This window comes from Vidua macroura, chromosome Z (genome assembly GCF_024509145.1).
Source record: "Vidua macroura isolate BioBank_ID:100142 chromosome Z, ASM2450914v1, whole genome shotgun sequence".
In the NCBI taxonomy this organism is placed as follows: domain Eukaryota; kingdom Metazoa; phylum Chordata; class Aves; order Passeriformes; family Viduidae; genus Vidua; species Vidua macroura.
In genome coordinates this window covers 13,910,092-13,926,933 of record NC_071611.1, presented here as the reverse complement: position 1 = coordinate 13,926,933, position 16,842 = coordinate 13,910,092, and the positions used below count along the sequence as shown (strand labels likewise).

Below are 16,842 nucleotides of genomic sequence, written 5' to 3'. Positions count from 1 at the left end.
CTCTCATGTTCCTGACTTTTAATTAAACCCAACTCATAAATATGCACTGTGGTAAATATACAGCAGAATTGGTCTTTTTTATATTCCACCACATAACAATTACCTTCAGAATGAACACTTTATTTCACTACATGCTGTTATTAGGCCAGAGAGAGTCTAAGAGACAGTCTAAATTACAAATGTTGAGTCAGTGATGTCAGGCAGGTACCCAATGATCCCATCCACTTCAATTGCTTTCTCTCCTTCTCACACTTGCTACTGCAGTTATCAATCTAAAATAAAGCATCCTTGATCATTTTTAGCAATCTTTCAAGGCACCTTTGATTGCTTCAGTAATAACAGAGAGAGAGGGGCCTCTTAAATGTAGAATACTAGTACACTGTAAATCTGTCTCTTTAACAGGTTTATTCTTTTGTGTGTGTCTCATTTATAGGAGATTTTTTACATGTCCTAGAATAATGTAAAGCTGACAAATTTGTGTACAGAAACCTCAGACAGTATGCAGGCACTTGTTCAGCAAGCTATTTAACTGTGCCTGACTTAAGTGCTTGAGTCATCTCATGGAGGTTAACAGTGAATTACCCATTGATTGCTAACTCAACAATTGATCAATAAAGGAGTAATCCAGTTCCTTCATGGCTTCAAGAGACAACATCCTTGTGCTGAAACCAGAGGCGTTGGGGTCAAGTTCTATATGTCAGGGAATTCTTGCAGCTGTGAAGGCAGTGGGAGGCTTCTGGTGCCACAGATCATAATATGGGAGGAGACGAGGCCAGCTGTATTATAGCTGTTGAGGGTTTCATTCAGTGAGACACACGGTAACTGAAGACCCTCTGTTCTAACAGAAAAAAGTAAGAATTTCTGGTTTTAAGGAAATCATTCTTATCTACTAAAGGAAGTACATTGGTATCTGCTTAGTTGTGAGCAGCGAACAACCATAAGCCTAATGGATGCACTACAGTTGCTATGTACTCTACATGATACATTTAGTATGACTAAATCTCTTCACTATATTCCATTGCAAATGAAATAATATTTATCATATCTGATCAGAGTTATTAAAAAATTCTTTGGATATTGAGACAAAAGGGTATAAAACACAATAAATATAATGTCTTTCTTTCTGTAGTTTTTCAGTAATACAGTGAACATAGCATTTTTAAATCATGACAGGCAGAAAATTGACATTTTGTAATGGTGACACATCTTGCTAAGAATGATGAGTTTTCCAGTGCAGCTGAATCACTGAACTTTATAATTTGCCCAGAAGATTTGCAAATTAGTGATTTCTGCTGTACACCACTATTTTTCCCCTCTAGGGAGACCTTTGAAGCATTTGCTAATGGCCTCCAGGGAAGTAAATATTCATGCGATGCTTCTTCTGTTTCCACCTGCTACACCAAAAGATACCTATAAATACACAAGATATGTTTCAAAGATAACTTTTGCATATAATCAAAGTCTGCATCGCTGGGTTTTTTTATAGGCAGAGATAGAGGAAATGACATTTCTTATTCTCAGTGTAAAGACAGCTGTATCCATAGTAAAAATATCTTTCAAACATGAACCCGTTAAGTTTCTTCAGAATGTTAAGGATCGTCTTTTTAAAGCAGTTTTATCAATAAAAAGTACTATTTTTCCTGTGATCACAGAATGGGTCAGGTTGGAAGGAAAAATGGGGGGGTCAGCTGGTCCAGACTCCCTGCTCCATTCTAGTGCACAGGATAACATCCAGAGGGTTCCTAAATATCTTCAATAAAGGACATTCCACAACCTGTCTGGGCAATCTACCCCAGTGTGTGGTCACAGGGACATAAGGAAGTTCTTCCTCACATTCATGTGGAACTTCTGTGCATCAATTTCTGTCCTTTGTCTCTTGTCCTATTGCTCAGCACCACCAGGCAGATCCTGGATCCATCCTCGATACCCTCCCTTCGGATACTCACAGACACTGATGAGGTCCCTTGTCTATCAGCCTTTTGTCATAAGAGAGATGTTCCAGTCCCACAACCATCTTTGTCACAATCTGCTGCACCAAGGAGCTTCATCTCTCTCTTCTCTCATGAGGAGCCCAGAACTGGGCACAGCACTCCAGATGTGCCTCACCAGGGCTGAGTAGAAGGACAGGATCAACCCCCTCACCCTGCTGGCAGTGTTCTTCCTAATGCACCCCAGAACACCACTGGCTTTCTTGGCCCCCAGGACACACTGCTGGCTCATGGACAGCTTGCTGTCTACCAGGACCCCCAGGTCCTTCTCCTCAGAGCTGCTTTCCACAGATCTACCCCCAGCCTTTGCTGGTGCTTGGGTTATTCCTCCCCAGTGCAGGGCCCTGCTTTGCCTTTGCTGAATTTCAGACAGTTCTTCTCTGCCCATCTCTCCACACTGTCAAGGCCCTTCTGAAGGACTGCCCAGCACTATAGGCATTGATGTTTGGTAAAAGGAATACATGAGGGGTTTCATCCTAAATAATAATCTTAAAAATACATAAAAACCCAGTAACCTACTTCCTTACATTTTTAGTGTTCTGCCAGTGTATCATCCTAATATAGCCCTTTCAAGTATCATGCATTTAAGAGATTTGTCTTTTATTTCATGCCATCATACTAATTTTAAAAGTTAAACTGATTTCAATAGTTTCAGAAAATTATTAAAGTTTCATTGGATGGAAATGGTGGCATCACCAATCAAGCTCACTCTGTCATATAGTGAGGTGAATTATATCTTGGTGATATATTAACAATTTACTATTTACAAGGAATTTTTACAACAGGATTAATTTGCCTCAACAAAAAAGATAAACTTGAATGTTAATAAAAGGTGTTAATAAAATGTTAATAAAAGGTTAATAAATTAATATTTAGATGCCATCTAAATACACTACTAAGACTTTCATACAAAACCAAAATTGTTTATTGAATGTAGAAAGCACTGTTCAAATAGACTATGATCTGTCTACTTGCAGTCATCATAATTCTTGCAGGAAGAGATTTATTATGCTGGCTTTTATTACACATTCATTTTTCAGAGGAGTAAATTACATGCTCCTTTTGCTGTGTTAATATTGCAGGCAACCATGGATGCTGTTGTACATTCCCTTGGAAACACATTCAATACAGTGCCAATTAAGCAGGAGGTGGGAATATTGGCCAGAGGATTCCAGTATCTCAGCTAAAGGTCAATATGGCTACCAACAAGCAAAAAATTATTTAGTAATGGCTTGCATAGTCAGAACTCGGTTCAAGCCCAGCTTCTGCTAAGGGGGTTGAATATACAGGCTTCTCAATGAGTGCAGGTGCTACCAAAGGAACCATCCTTGTATTGAGAAGGCAGCTTAAAATAAATATAAATCATGTCCATGTCCTCCCCTGACAAAGCTAGCTTTTGCATTTTTTCATCTTTAATAGTCTTAATGTTTCAACACAGAAACTAGTAAAATTTCTATGTTGACACTTAGCCACTAAATCCACATATAGACTCAGTAATGTTGACTGCTCCCTCCCCTTTTCACAGATTGCAAGAAATTCTAACTCTGACCAAAAACTACATCAGGTTAGGTAGCTTGGATACTTTCTAACAACCAAAGGAAAAAACATATCTTCTTTTAAGGGTTAATCAGAAAATAACTGACAATCTACTTTTTTTCTGCTATTTTTAAGGCTTCTTAATGTTCAAATGAGATTTTCATTTAGCTTTCTTTACATACTTCCATGAAAGAACTATTGAAACTTTTTTGGTGTCTTCAAAAATGCTCAGAGAGGTCTGAATTAGCAAGGTGAGGTCTGGTATGGTTTTTCAATTAAGACTAAAAACTGACCTTGAATTGAATTGAATTGAATGACAATTTAGCTTTAGCACAGAACAAGTAAAGAGATATTAACTTGTCTTCTTATATTCCAACAGAAATGTCCATACTCTGTGTTCTCTGCAAACACGTAAAAACTGCAAACAAATTTCAGTAAAAAAGGTCTCAGCAATATTGTGCACAATGACAGCAAAGAAACACCTGTACCTTTGGAGGATGAGATGCTAGCTGGGCTATCTCCTCCTTCATCACTCTCACTTTTTCTTCGACTGTGCTTTCTGGACTCTGCACATTTAGATAGCTCATTGTGTCTGGCTCTCAGTGGCTACAGGATGCAGGTTCACCGGCCCGCTGTCCACTTGTGGCCACAGGGCAGACACGTGCGTGGCCACCCCGAGTCTCTGCTGAGACTGTTGTGGGTGGCGGTGATTGCTGCAGCGTGGGCAGCACAGCAGAGACATGAGGAAACCGAGGCAAAGGAGTAAGGGAGGGACACTTGTCTGAGTCTCCAAAGATTTAATCTCAAAGTGGGGCAGAGCAAGTGACAAATCTGAAACTGAACAGACTACTTTTATAGGGTAGAGGAAACACGGGGAGGACACATCCTTTTACCAACAGGAGGGCATTAGGGGAGGGATGCAGGGTAAGAGCTCCCCAGTAGAACCAACATGGGGAGGGAGCAAGCCCCACAACCCAATTATCTTCAAGGAAGGTATGAAAGACAGGGAACACTCCAGAACCAAAGGAGCGTGCTATCTTTGACAGACAGGGGTAAGACAAGGGAACCAGGTATATATACAGGTGGATTGACAAACATTTTGGTGGGGAAAATTGTGGTAAACAACTCAGGACTGAACCATTAGGGAAGCCAAATGGGGTACATAGAATGAACCATTACAAACTTATAACAAGGAATATCAAAACATACTACAGAAGAACAAACTGTAAAATAACAGACTACCACAGCTCATCCCTTGCCATACAGGACTTGCACCATTAATAGCAGTTTCGTCTTTCATGATCATTCTCAAATTCTTCACAGCCTGCAAGAAGAAACTTGAAGTCTGTAATTTTGTCCCCACATGCCAATGAAGCTTAGATGAGGAAAATTATTTCTTTGAATTCCTCTGTTCTGAAAGTCACTATCCCTCATTAATGTATTTTAATCCACAAAAATTCAGTCAGTTTTTCAAAGGAAAACTTTATTTTCTCTGTGATTTTATTATTAATTGGCTGAAAGAAAAAGTTCCAACTTCTCTCACAGGCCAGGAAGAAAGAATCATTTCATATTCGCTTATTTCCTTGTATTTGTTCTATGTCAATAATATTTCGACTCATTTCATTATTGCTAGTAGAAGAGCCTCATTTTTCATCAGCAACAGCTGACACTTTGAGGGCAAGCCTCTCATGTGACATGCCTGGACAGAAGCTGCAGGTGACCCTGTTTCATTAGACCACATGACTCCCCAGGACACAAAAAATTCTGCTTTATTAGAAAATTTCCAAGTGGCTCTGAAGATTACCCTTTTGTTATCTATTTTATAAGATGTGGCTTTTATCCTAGATTTCTGGAAATCAATTCTTTAAGGAAGGAGATAGTTTCTGTGAAAAGTATGGCTCAAACCTAAGTCTTATCCAAGTAAGTAACTTAAAGGCTCTCTGTCACAACCCACATAGTCTTTACCTTCAAATTTTGAAGCACAAAGCAATGAAGCAGCAAAGAAAATGAAATTTTCTACTAATTGATGTCTGTAAACTTTATGCCTCTCTGGAAGTAGAGTGTGAGGCAGATATAAAAGGACATTTGAAATACTTAGACTGTACTTGGTCTGATCAGAGACCTTCAACCATACCCAGTCATAAGTAGACGGTATTTTGATTTTCTGTATTTTCAGAAGCCAAGTCTTTCTTTGATTAGGGAGTTAGGATGAAGGAGTTACCTGACAGCTTTTCTACCCTGAGACTAAAACAAACTCTTCTGGAGATCTCCTATGAGTGTACTAATACTGAAAGCACATTGTTGTGATGTATAAACTTTGAGAGTCCTAAAAACTAGATTAAACATCCTTGATTTCTTCCTGACTGCAAAGGGTTGCTATCTGGATGGTAAGATCAGTGTGAAGAGGAATTTATTTGTGCAGATGAGAGTTATTAAATGAAAAGAAGCTGAGCTGAGGTACATTTCTATCTGCAAGCCCTGAGTAACAGGGTAAAATAATAAATAAGGGTAACACCTCTATTACAACACCAACATCAAACTATATTATGATTTTTTTTTTTCATTACAATGTTTTGGGAAAAGACAAGAAGTACAAGTAGATAGAGCAGCATCTTCCTTGAAAGAAAACTAGGCTTTTCTATGTGTCACTTCTCTAACAAGAGTCCCACAGTGCCATTGTGTTTACTTTGCATAGGAAAGCTAAACAGTGAGAACACTGGTGCATGAGATCTTCAACTATTGAGATATTGAATTCTGATCTTTAATAAACTAACACTGATTTACTTCACTGCTTCTGTTTGCTTAGTTAAGCTCCACTGGCATAGGAAAAGGCACACATAATTTAATCAGATTGCTTTTTTCATTTGATTTTATTAATGCAGCAAGCAGGCATTGAGCTCGGTGAATTCTCTCAGTTCTCACCAGTATAATATACCACTTCCTTCTTGACTGAAAGTTTCAAACAACAGCAAAAAAATCCCAAAGAAGTACCAGCGATAATGTGGAGTTGACATGAGGTCCATTTCAATGGTACAAGCTATCCTCTTTCAGTCTTGCTTTAGAAGTATACTTTGTGGACCACAGAACAGAGTCATTAAAGAGAGTGTGAAATGCTCTCATTTCTGTGGGGTTTGACATGCTACTGTGTTTTCTCCTGGAAAAATACCACTATCTTGGGACTCCAGGATATCTGTGCAGCTGCTTTATGCCATCCAGCATCCAGCACAGCCTCCTGCTCTTAGCATTAGATATTCTAGATAAATATAGAACTGTTGAGCTGTCACAACTGGAGACACACAGATTTTCATGTTTTGCAGTTCACAGCAGCTTCAGACAAATCTTTCCCATTTATTTCAGGGTCATACCTCAAAAAAGGTGTTTGCATTCATTTCTCTGTACAGGATTGTCACAGTGATTTTAAAACAAATTTAAAATAAAGCTGAGCACATGTAAGGGTGATTCCATGCTGTGCTTTTCATAAGCTCTGAAAACTTTTGCACTTTGTGTAGAGGAGAACTGATCAAAGTCTTGAAGTTTTCATTGTTCAGTTGCCATCTACCTGTTTTCCCACAAGCCAACATTGTTTGTTCTGTTGTGTTATTCCACCTCTATCGTATTTGATTATGTTCAATTTTTTAATGTGAAGACTGAACTGAAACACATATAATATTATGAATATGTGTGTCTATATCTATATATTCTTACATATATGTATAAAAAAACAGGGATTTTAAAAGTAGCAGTAGCAGCCTCTTGGGAGCATCTGTGTGATTCTATTTTCAATTACAATGTTATGATGTCTGCCTTCATTGAGGAGTAAGCAGCCCATCTGCTTTTTCCTTTCTCCTTGAAAGAGTGTACAAAATAGTGATGTTAATTGCCAAAATAATACTTCCTCTGTGACAGCAGAACATCACATTAAAGAAAAAATCTCATAAAGTAAAATAAAGTAGGGGAAAAAGAGGAAATTATACTTCTTTCTTGGTAAGGATATTCCTTTACAAAAAATTGTTTGGAAGGTGGCATTATTACTACTACCACTACTACTATTACTATTATTGTTATTACAGCAGAGATTACTTTTCAAGTAAGACATGAACCATCCATGAACTGTCTTTCCATCCTCCTAGGGTAGCTTCCGTTCCAAAGCTGCTAATTATCCTCAGAAACAAATACATCTTCTGTATGTTCTTTATCATATTTATATCAATCAGAGTGAAAAGTAATTTATTTTCTGCAAGAACTGCAGGATAATGTATCTCCATGTCTCTCAAAACTTTTTAACACTGGTAGTATTTTTTTCTTAAGTCTATAGTTGTGATGTTGGCCTCTTCTTGTGACAGACCTCTGCTTACTTTCCAACCTATAATCTATATTCTACTTCAACGTCCATGTGTGCATAGCATACACATTGCTGGGGTTTGTAGTATCTCCCCTTCACTGAAGTCAGCTAGAGTTTTATTACCTATTTCCCTGGGCAAGAGTATTTAAAGAAATTCTTTATTCATTCTATCTCCATGTTCATATTCCCAAGTACTGAATGACAAGTAGAGAAGATAAATAAAGAAAAAATAATAAAAGTGTGCAGCACCAAAAATTTGTAGCCACAACTTTCAAACTTAGGGGCAAAATAAAACTATAGGTAATTAATAGTTCTGACAAAATAACTTTAAGCACCTAGAAACTTACAAGATCCTTTACATTATTCTGGAATTTTTTAGAAGCTTTTATGACTTTCAAATCAAAATGTTTAATGTTTCCTGAAGCATGAAAACTTGTTTCAGCTTTTCTAAGTTACAACATAACTAACCATAGCAGTACTTTTTAAAATTCACAATGGTATTAATTCCTTATTATTATATATCTATTATGAAGACCAAATTTCAGCCTTTCAACACATTAGAGATAATGCCTGGAGATTGTTCCATATATTTTTACTACAAATCATCTTGAAGATGCTTTCATGCTCTTTGTTTCAGAGACAAAGTTATCAACTTCTCCATTATTTCAAATGAACAGTAAAAAAGCCCTCTCATTACTTTCATGAATGAAAGAATATTGACCAACACTAAATTCATTATCCCCAGGTCATTGATGTGTATCACTTATTAAACACCTTCTGCCACAAAACTTCTGAAATACCTAGCTGTGTGGAGATATCTGCATTGTTAATATGATATTAGGCTGACTTTTGTGTCAAGGCACAAGTTTCCTGAGTTATTACACATGAAAGTAGGAGCTCTGTTCTGTTAAAGCTATAAGTTTTATAATTTAATTTCATATGAAGCTTAAAACAAAAGATAGAGTTTCTGAAGCAACTTTTCTGGAAGGTGGTAAAATGGAGAGCTCTCCAGAAATACTCAGCTAATGTTATAATTTTTAATCAAATGAAAAGAAGCCAATTTAAAGCATTCTAAATAAATTTTTTACTTTTTTTTTTTTCTTTGTCTTGCCACCAAACCATACACAAAATAGAAAATAGTTACATTGAAACATTTTCAGGAACTTATTCCTGTCATGAAAATAAAATGTCATCTGTCATAGCAAACAAACTATCACACCCTATTGGCAAATGCCTCAGTTTTTGGTCTGCTTGTTTGCCCATCCCTAATGTATGTGTATGTATTCTGTATCCCTAATGAGATAGCAGAATATTGCTACAATGAGGGCCATTTGTTCAAAATCTTGCCTTCAAGGATACTCCTCCTATTTACACTCAAAACATTCACTGTTTTGTTTTCTGGATGCTGTTCTGAACAGTGTAATGTGAAATCTTTTGGCACTCTCCTTTTAGTGCTTACAGACAGACTTTCAAACATATATATTTGCCTAAGTGTATCATATTAAAGGGGAGTGAAACATGATGTGTTAAGTGTTTGTAGGAAGGTCTGGACTGCAGTAATTGTTTTAAAACAGTGCCCACAATATTTTCAAGACAACCAGTAGTTCCCACTAAATCTTCTCAAGCAGACATGCAAATAGTGCCATAAAGGATTCCACCTTTAGGATCAAATTGGGTGTTGGAGCAAATAAATGTTCTGTTTCTTATGACTATGTTAAAAGAAATTGTAATAAAATTATTCCTAATTATTTGGGCTTTGGGTTTGTTTTTATATATTTTTAAAATACAGATTTAAAATTATCTATTAAATGCAGTCTGTTTTAATCATAAGAATCACACACTTGGATTCTCAGCCTTTAATTTGCCGTTCTCTATGAAGCATCCATGTGCAGTCCCTCAATCTCCAATTCTGAGGCATAATCCCATACAAGTATGGTATTAAGTTCCATGGTAAACCTGCCAGAGGAGGGCAAAATGGATTAGACTGCTGCAGTTTAACAAAGATTCAGTGAGTGTGTCACTTTAAAGCATGTCAGGTTTTGACATGAATAGGTACTTGCAATCTAAGTGTGTTACTTATCTAAGTATTAATTACCTACTGAGGAAAAAAAAAATACAGTTATCCTACAGGAGTAGCCTGAATTTTACAATATGGTCATTTTTAAGTAAATTTGCAAAGCTGTGCACAGGGAGCTAAGGATAAACCCTATTAGTGAATAAATGGATTTGCACATTTTGTAATTGTATGCAGCTTGGAAAATGTACCTTTTCATGTCTTAGCCTGAGAATCCAATAGCTTCTTTAGAGCTGCTGCCTGCTAGTACCTGGAAAAGATGCTAAATATCTGCATTGTCTCTAAAACATGGCCAATGTAAAAAAGTCCAAAACTAAGAATATGTCAAATTGGTTTTCTTGCTAAAGGTGTAGAAGATATCCCTGAGGTCCAAAATAATGCTAAAGGAGAATGGAGATAAGGGTGGCCTCAAATCCTAGTGGAAAAAAACATTACTAGAAGGGGGAAAAAAAGGTTCCTAATTTTGCAGTGTCCTCGTTTAGGGCAAATTTGGGAGGAAACCTCCAAATGGGGGCCCTCCAGAAAGCAAATTCAAATGGCCCTCCCCCAAGTGGGGGAGGAAAAGATTTCTTTCAGGAAAAGATTTCCTTGGAGAAAAGTGGAAGAAACTGTTTCTTTAACAAGCAAAGTATTCAGAAGCATACAAAATGAATAATATTAAATTATAAAACCTCTTGCTGTTCTGAAGAGATGGCAAATTCAGAAAGTCCTTGTAAAGGGGTGTAGATCAGCTTGCTGAGTCTCTTATCAGTCCCTCTGGCACTGGAAAATGCTGTGTTGTGTGCTTCAGTGGGCCACAGGTGCAAGCTCCCAATGTTTTTCTGGGTGTTCAGTCCAGAGTAGGTTTGAATAGTTCCAAGAAAAAGAAAACCCACAGTCCAGGGGACTTCTCTGCCTCAGCTATCTAAAATCTAACTAAAAGCAAAGGAGAGCTCTTTCCCACAGTCTATCCATGCTGCAGATAATGCAGTCCAGGAGAAGGATGAGGAAGAGCAAGTGCAGTGTCTGAAAACAAACTCTGTGCTTCTTTTCTCCCCCACTTCACTCTCAGAACCAATCTTAAAGGTGAAAAACTTAATATCCAGCATTAACAGAACAGACAATTGGGGATACAAGTATCATTATATAGATATATTATATATCTTAGTCACCCTAAGACATTCAGACATTTCCATATTTTTGAAATACATTTTACCACCAAAAAGTAACAAAAAATCATTTCTATTCCTCCAATTCCACTCAGTTTTTGCATTTATAATTTAAAGGTTATCTGTTCCATTGTCTCCTATAATTTCCATTTCTCTCCTTCATTAATATATATTTTGATGTCCTATAGCTTCTGCCTAAAATGTCAAGACTGTGTTTAAAGTCTCACTGAAGTTTTCACAGTCAGTTGTTTATCTTCTAGCAACTTTTCCCTCATAGCAACTTTTCCCTCAGTTATTATTTTCCAGATATTTGCTCTGCCAGATATCTTCATTCCTTCTCCCTCTGCAGGCCACCTATGAGTACTTTTCAACTCTATTAACATTCTTCCAAGACCTATTTTTCTACATATTCCAACTAAAAGCACACTATTCATTTGCATCAGCTCTGTCCTTCTCAGATAGTTTTCATGATTTTTCTTAACAAATCCAACTTCTGCCTCAGTCAATATCTCAACTCACTGGATGTATTGTAATGGCCTTTTACATCAGTGCTCCTATTTTCAAAGCAGTACAATTCCTTTAATTTTCCACTCTAATGTCACTACAAGTTACCTCTTTAATCCTCAGCCTCTCTTCAGCACTGTTGTCTGCACTCCAGTCCTTTCGCCCAATGGTCTCTCCTCTGTTTCAAGCTTCTACCATCTACTCCCTTTCTACAGTGATATGTCTTTAGCCCCACTGTTTTTTCTTCTCTCACTCTCCTTCAATTCTCTGCAAGATAGTTTTTAGTTCCCCTTACCAGTGAAACGACTCTCACTAATGACATTTTACGAGCTACAGTAAATAATTTAGGGGCAATGTTAATAATGCACAGGAAAGAAGGAGAAGAATGAAGAGATACAGGAAAACAGAAGTTTCAGCACAATACCACAACATGACTGAGAGATCCAAAATACATTTTTCCCTATTATCTCTTCTCCAGAGAAAAGTGCCTCACATTCCAAAACTGATATATAAAAGGAGGCAAGATGAAGCCTGATGCTCAATAAATGTAGGACTGAGAAGTGGGAGGAGGTTCATGGATCAGGATAAAGTTAGAGAGGAAAATCTTGAACAAAGCCAAATGGGTTTTTCTTTATTAGAACTTGAACAGAATTAAGTATGACTAGCAGCCTTAAGAAGGATTCATGGTTTCATAGGATTTAGAATAAGACAGGCAGCCAAACATCATTAGGCTCTTTGAGTGCTTCCTATTTTTTAAGTCAATACATTTCTCAGATACCACACACATTTTAACTGACAGCAAAAGTAGTTTGTTGTTTCATCAATAAAAATTGAAGCACCTTGATTTAAAATGCAGTGTTTCCAGCAGTAGCTCAAGTATTCAAAATCTGCGTAAAATTTAGCCTAGGTAGTGCTTCTGAGAGGGGCTAATGAAATATAAAGAAGGTAGAGACTCTTTTCTTCTGCAGCATATGGATCAAAAAGTAGAACTGACCAAGTAATCCCTGAAGTGTGAAAAGTGTGAGCAAACTAAGTATTTCCTTTGGAAAAACCTGCTTTACTGGGACAATAATAATGCCTTTTTTCATGAGACAAAACTTTCAACTTTTCACTCATTTGAAATTGAAGTTTCTAAGATACTCTCACCAAAACTGATGAAACAAGTTGCCTGCTCCTGAAAAGAAGAAAGGTAAGAAGATTTAGTGAACTGACCCAATCTTTCACTATAAACAAGTCTGGAAAATTCTTGCCAGTATCCATCTACCTACTGATTTAAGTTTCCCAGGTGACCAACCAAATAATCAAGCAAATTCTTTCTCACAGGATAATAATTGCCATTAAAATCTCTTTCCATTAAATCTTTCAGAGTTATGATTTTATTGTCAAGGGCTGATATCAGTTCCTTCCACCCTTCTTTCAAAAAAAACTCCAAACCCCATCTTTCCACATTTCAGCCTGCTAGAGATAGTAGAGGACATCTTCCATTTTAACAAGTGGGTTAAAAAAGGCAGGATGCTTATCAAACTTTTCATTTAAATTTTGTCCAAATAAAACAGGAAAAACCCTTTCCAGCCTCACCAAATGAAAGTCAGTGAAAGTCTGTATCTTTGTTGTTAGCTGCAAAACATATGTAACAATGTCATGACTTACCCTACTTCTGAAATCCAATGTCCTTTTTTTCCTGGTACACCCATGAGGAAAACAAAAAATACTAAAAGTCCTTAACAAGGGATCTTTGTGTAAAAATTTTTTGGTTTAGACCTTTTGCCCCTCTCCCTCATTCCCCATGGTACTGACCATGCTACATCACACGTGAACTCACAGCACGTCAGGTGAAACTATGTGGTCACGGAATCACAGTGTTACTGCCCGGTTGCAGCCACAGTATGGAGGTCTCCCGGGTGGCACACTCCCTATGGCCAGAGGACGCAACAGGAAGGGCTGCCCCCAGATCTCTTCTGCGACCTCCAGGGTGGCAGTGCTCACAGGGAGTTGCCGCTCCCTGTGGCTCGCTGGGGCGTGGGTAGCACAGCTCCGAAGCAGGAATGAAGGACTGAGGTGAAGAAATAGGAAGACACCACTTGTATGAATTCCAAGGTACTTTATTCTCAAGGAGGGTTTAGGGACAAGTAAGCCAAGGAATGAGGGGGGCATCAAATTTTAAATAGGAGAGGGTACCAGGGGGGGAAACAACTCACATCCAATGGGGAGACATTAGGGGAGGAGAACACAACTGGGGTAATCCAATAAAGGCAGCACAGGGGAGGGAGCAGGCTTAACAGTCCAATGGAAAACTGTGCAAGGGGTAACAGACAAGGAACTTTCCAGAACAAACAGGGTGTGTCTAACTTGACAGGCAGGGGTAGGGGGCAGTGAACTGGGGATTGACAGGGGCACATAAGGAGACAAGGGAGGTACAAGGGAGGGACTGGGGAGACTGACATAGGGACTGACAGGCACTTGGCGGGAAAACATTGGAGTAAACAACTTAGGGCTAAACCATTAGGGGAACAGAACGGGGTACATGGGACAGACCATTATAAACTTATTAACAGAAGACAATTGTAAAACAACAAACCACCACACACAGAATCACAGAATATGCTGAGTTGGAAGGGACCCATCAGGACCATTGAGTTTAACTCCCAGTCCTGCACAGGACATTCCAGGAGTCATACCCCGCGGCATTGCTTTGTCTTCCCTGGTCCCGGGCAGTTCCGGAGAGCCCAGCAAGGGCGCTGCTTCTCGGCAGGACCGGGGCGCCGCTTCCTCCTGGGCGTTACTGTGTTCCACACACCAGGGTGGGGCTGGTTGCGCTCTGCTGCTGTGCGCGAGGGCCGAGACAAAGAGGGAAGGAATGTCCAGTTCGCCCGCGTGGCTAGCTGGAGAGCTTTTATTGTTGCGTGGAGCTGCGACAGAGAAGTGCAAATCACTCCCTAGTGCCACGTGGATAAAATGGCACTGGGACCGGAGGGGCGTGGGATTTTATAGGGGGGGGGCCAAGGAGGGCAGAAGCCCTCCCACCCAATGGGGACAGGCACTGTGGCGGTGACGTGGACCACGGTGACCAATGGGGACGTGATAGGGCGGACACAGGGCTCTGGGACAAACGGGGACGCAGGGATGGGGTAACTGGCAGGGAAGTTTCAGGAAGGGATGGGGGGTGGTTACTGGAGTGACATGGAAAAGCTCCAATGGCACGCAGCCTGGAGCGAACCAGGGGGGAACAGGGGTGTACAAAGGGGTACACAGAACTGGCTAACTTAAAACCCTAATAAAACCCCCAATCTGAACACAGCCCGGGATGCAACAATACCCTGTGCCTGAGAGGATATTCCAGGTGCTTCATGAGCTCTGTCAGGCTGGTGCTGTGATCACTTCCCTGGGGAGCCTGTTCCAGGTAAACTTGGAACCACCTGTGAACCACCATCCAGGTAAAAACATTTTTTCTGGTATTTAACCTACCTCAACTCAGCCTCATGACATTTCCTCAAGTCCTTTTGCTAGTCACAAGCGTGAAGAGATCAGTACTTGCCTTTCGGCTTTCTGCAACTCTTTACTGCACCCCACTATAGTTCCTTTTAACATCTCTACAAACCCACCAAAAGAATTGTAAAAGGATTGATTTTAATTCCCTGAGAAATACTTTATTTTAATCCTTTCCCAGGTGCTCTTCTCAGCTACCATTGAATAAATCTTAACTGGCTTTGAGTTTGGTTGTTTTTTTTTTTCCCACACCTTATTCTTAATAAATATATTAATGGACATAGTATATACTTCTTTTCAACAAGATGTTTTATGGAAGAGCTTTTTAAAGCAGCTATAAAATAATCTTGATTATTTCAAAAGATTCTATGCATAACATTTTTAAGCACTCTTCATTTTAAGGAGTCAGTTAAGAGAACTGGAGATAATAAACAAGAATTTCTCAAGTTTGCAAACACTTTCAACTTCCATTGTTTCACAAGATGTTTGAAACCATCTGTTGCATTTTTGCTGATGTGTGCATCATTCCCTATGACAGTGACTGAGATGGGATATCTTACAGCTGGTTTGTCTGACACATCTCCACTAGGCAGCTCTTTGAGCTAAGAAGTTTTATCCTTGCAGCACTATAAAAAAATTAGCTTATCCTTGTATTGTGATGAGTGTTGCTTATATCTCCTAACCTCTGAGAATGTTTCACCGAAACCAAGTCTGAATTTTGAAATGCCTGAATTTGTCTTAACTTCCATATAAAAGCACATGCTAGAGAAAGTATTTCTGAAGTTTACTTGAGTTTTCCCCAGCACAGCAACTCAATTAAATCTTGCCTCCAACCATGCTAATCTTCAATGAAGTGTCTCTCTTATGAAAATATTCAACCAATCTTGGCTGACACATACATCTTTTGTTAGAAGTGTAAACTTGCCACCATGTCACTTTAGTACCCAAATTGTCATAAAAGAGACCACTACTTCTGTATCTGTGCGCTGTGGTCATAGGGAAGATGTTCCCCAGCCAGCTCACTCCCCGAGACCGGTGTGCAGTCATGAGAGCGGTCGCCCCCGGATCTCTACTGAGTTCCCCTGGGTCATGGTGCGTGCAGGGGCTCGCAGCTCCCTGCAGCAGATGGCTGTGGCGTGGGGAACACAGCAGCAGCACAGTACGAAAAACAAAGGCAAAGGAATAGAGAGGGGTCACTTGTTTGCGTTCCAGGAAGTTTTATTCCCCAGAGGATTCAGAGACAAATGACAATAACTGAGGACAAAAAGCTGCTTTTAAGGAGAGGCAGGAATAAGGGGAGGACACAACCTTTTGCCAATAGGAAGGCATTAGGGGAGGGGTGCAGGGTAAGGGCTATCCAATAGAAGCCACCAAGGGGAAGGAGCAAACCTTGTGCTCCAATCTTGTTTTGAGGAAGGGATGAAGGACAAGGAACATTCCAGAAGGGAACAGAGTTACAAGGAGATTAACATGCACTTGGCAGGAGAATCTTGCGGTAAACAACTCAGGACTGAACCATCAAGGAAGCCAAATGGGGTACATGGAATGAACCATTACAACTTATAACAAGGAATATTTAAAACCTACTACAGAAGAACAAACTGCAAAACAACAGACTACCACATACTGCTTTCTAAACTTCATCCATTTTCCAAGACAACGCAAGTCCTTAGCTACTGTGTGAACCTGCACAGCACAATTAGAGATTACTTCCTTTGAGTGAAATATTTTGGTCAAAATTTCCCTAGTGCTTGCCTAGATCAG

General features: G+C 39.2%; 2 long non-coding RNA genes across 2 annotated transcripts; one reads left to right on the top strand and one right to left on the bottom strand.

The window, feature by feature from the left end:
* Nucleotides 1-9,734: 9,734 nt before the first annotated feature.
* LOC128821398 (uncharacterized) lies at nt 9,735-11,836 on the bottom strand. The gene is made up of 3 exons (XR_008441097.1): nt 11,701-11,836; nt 10,132-10,190; nt 9,735-9,822 (listed from the first exon to the last, which is right to left on the bottom strand). It is a non-coding gene; the product is annotated as an uncharacterized LOC128821398 (long non-coding RNA).
* A 1,696-nt stretch (nt 11,837-13,532) lies between these two features.
* LOC128821396 (uncharacterized) lies at nt 13,533-15,298 on the top strand. The gene is made up of 3 exons (XR_008441096.1): nt 13,533-13,689; nt 14,891-15,026; nt 15,260-15,298. It is a non-coding gene; the product is annotated as an uncharacterized LOC128821396 (long non-coding RNA).
* The last annotated feature ends 1,544 nt before the right edge of the window (nt 15,299-16,842 follow it).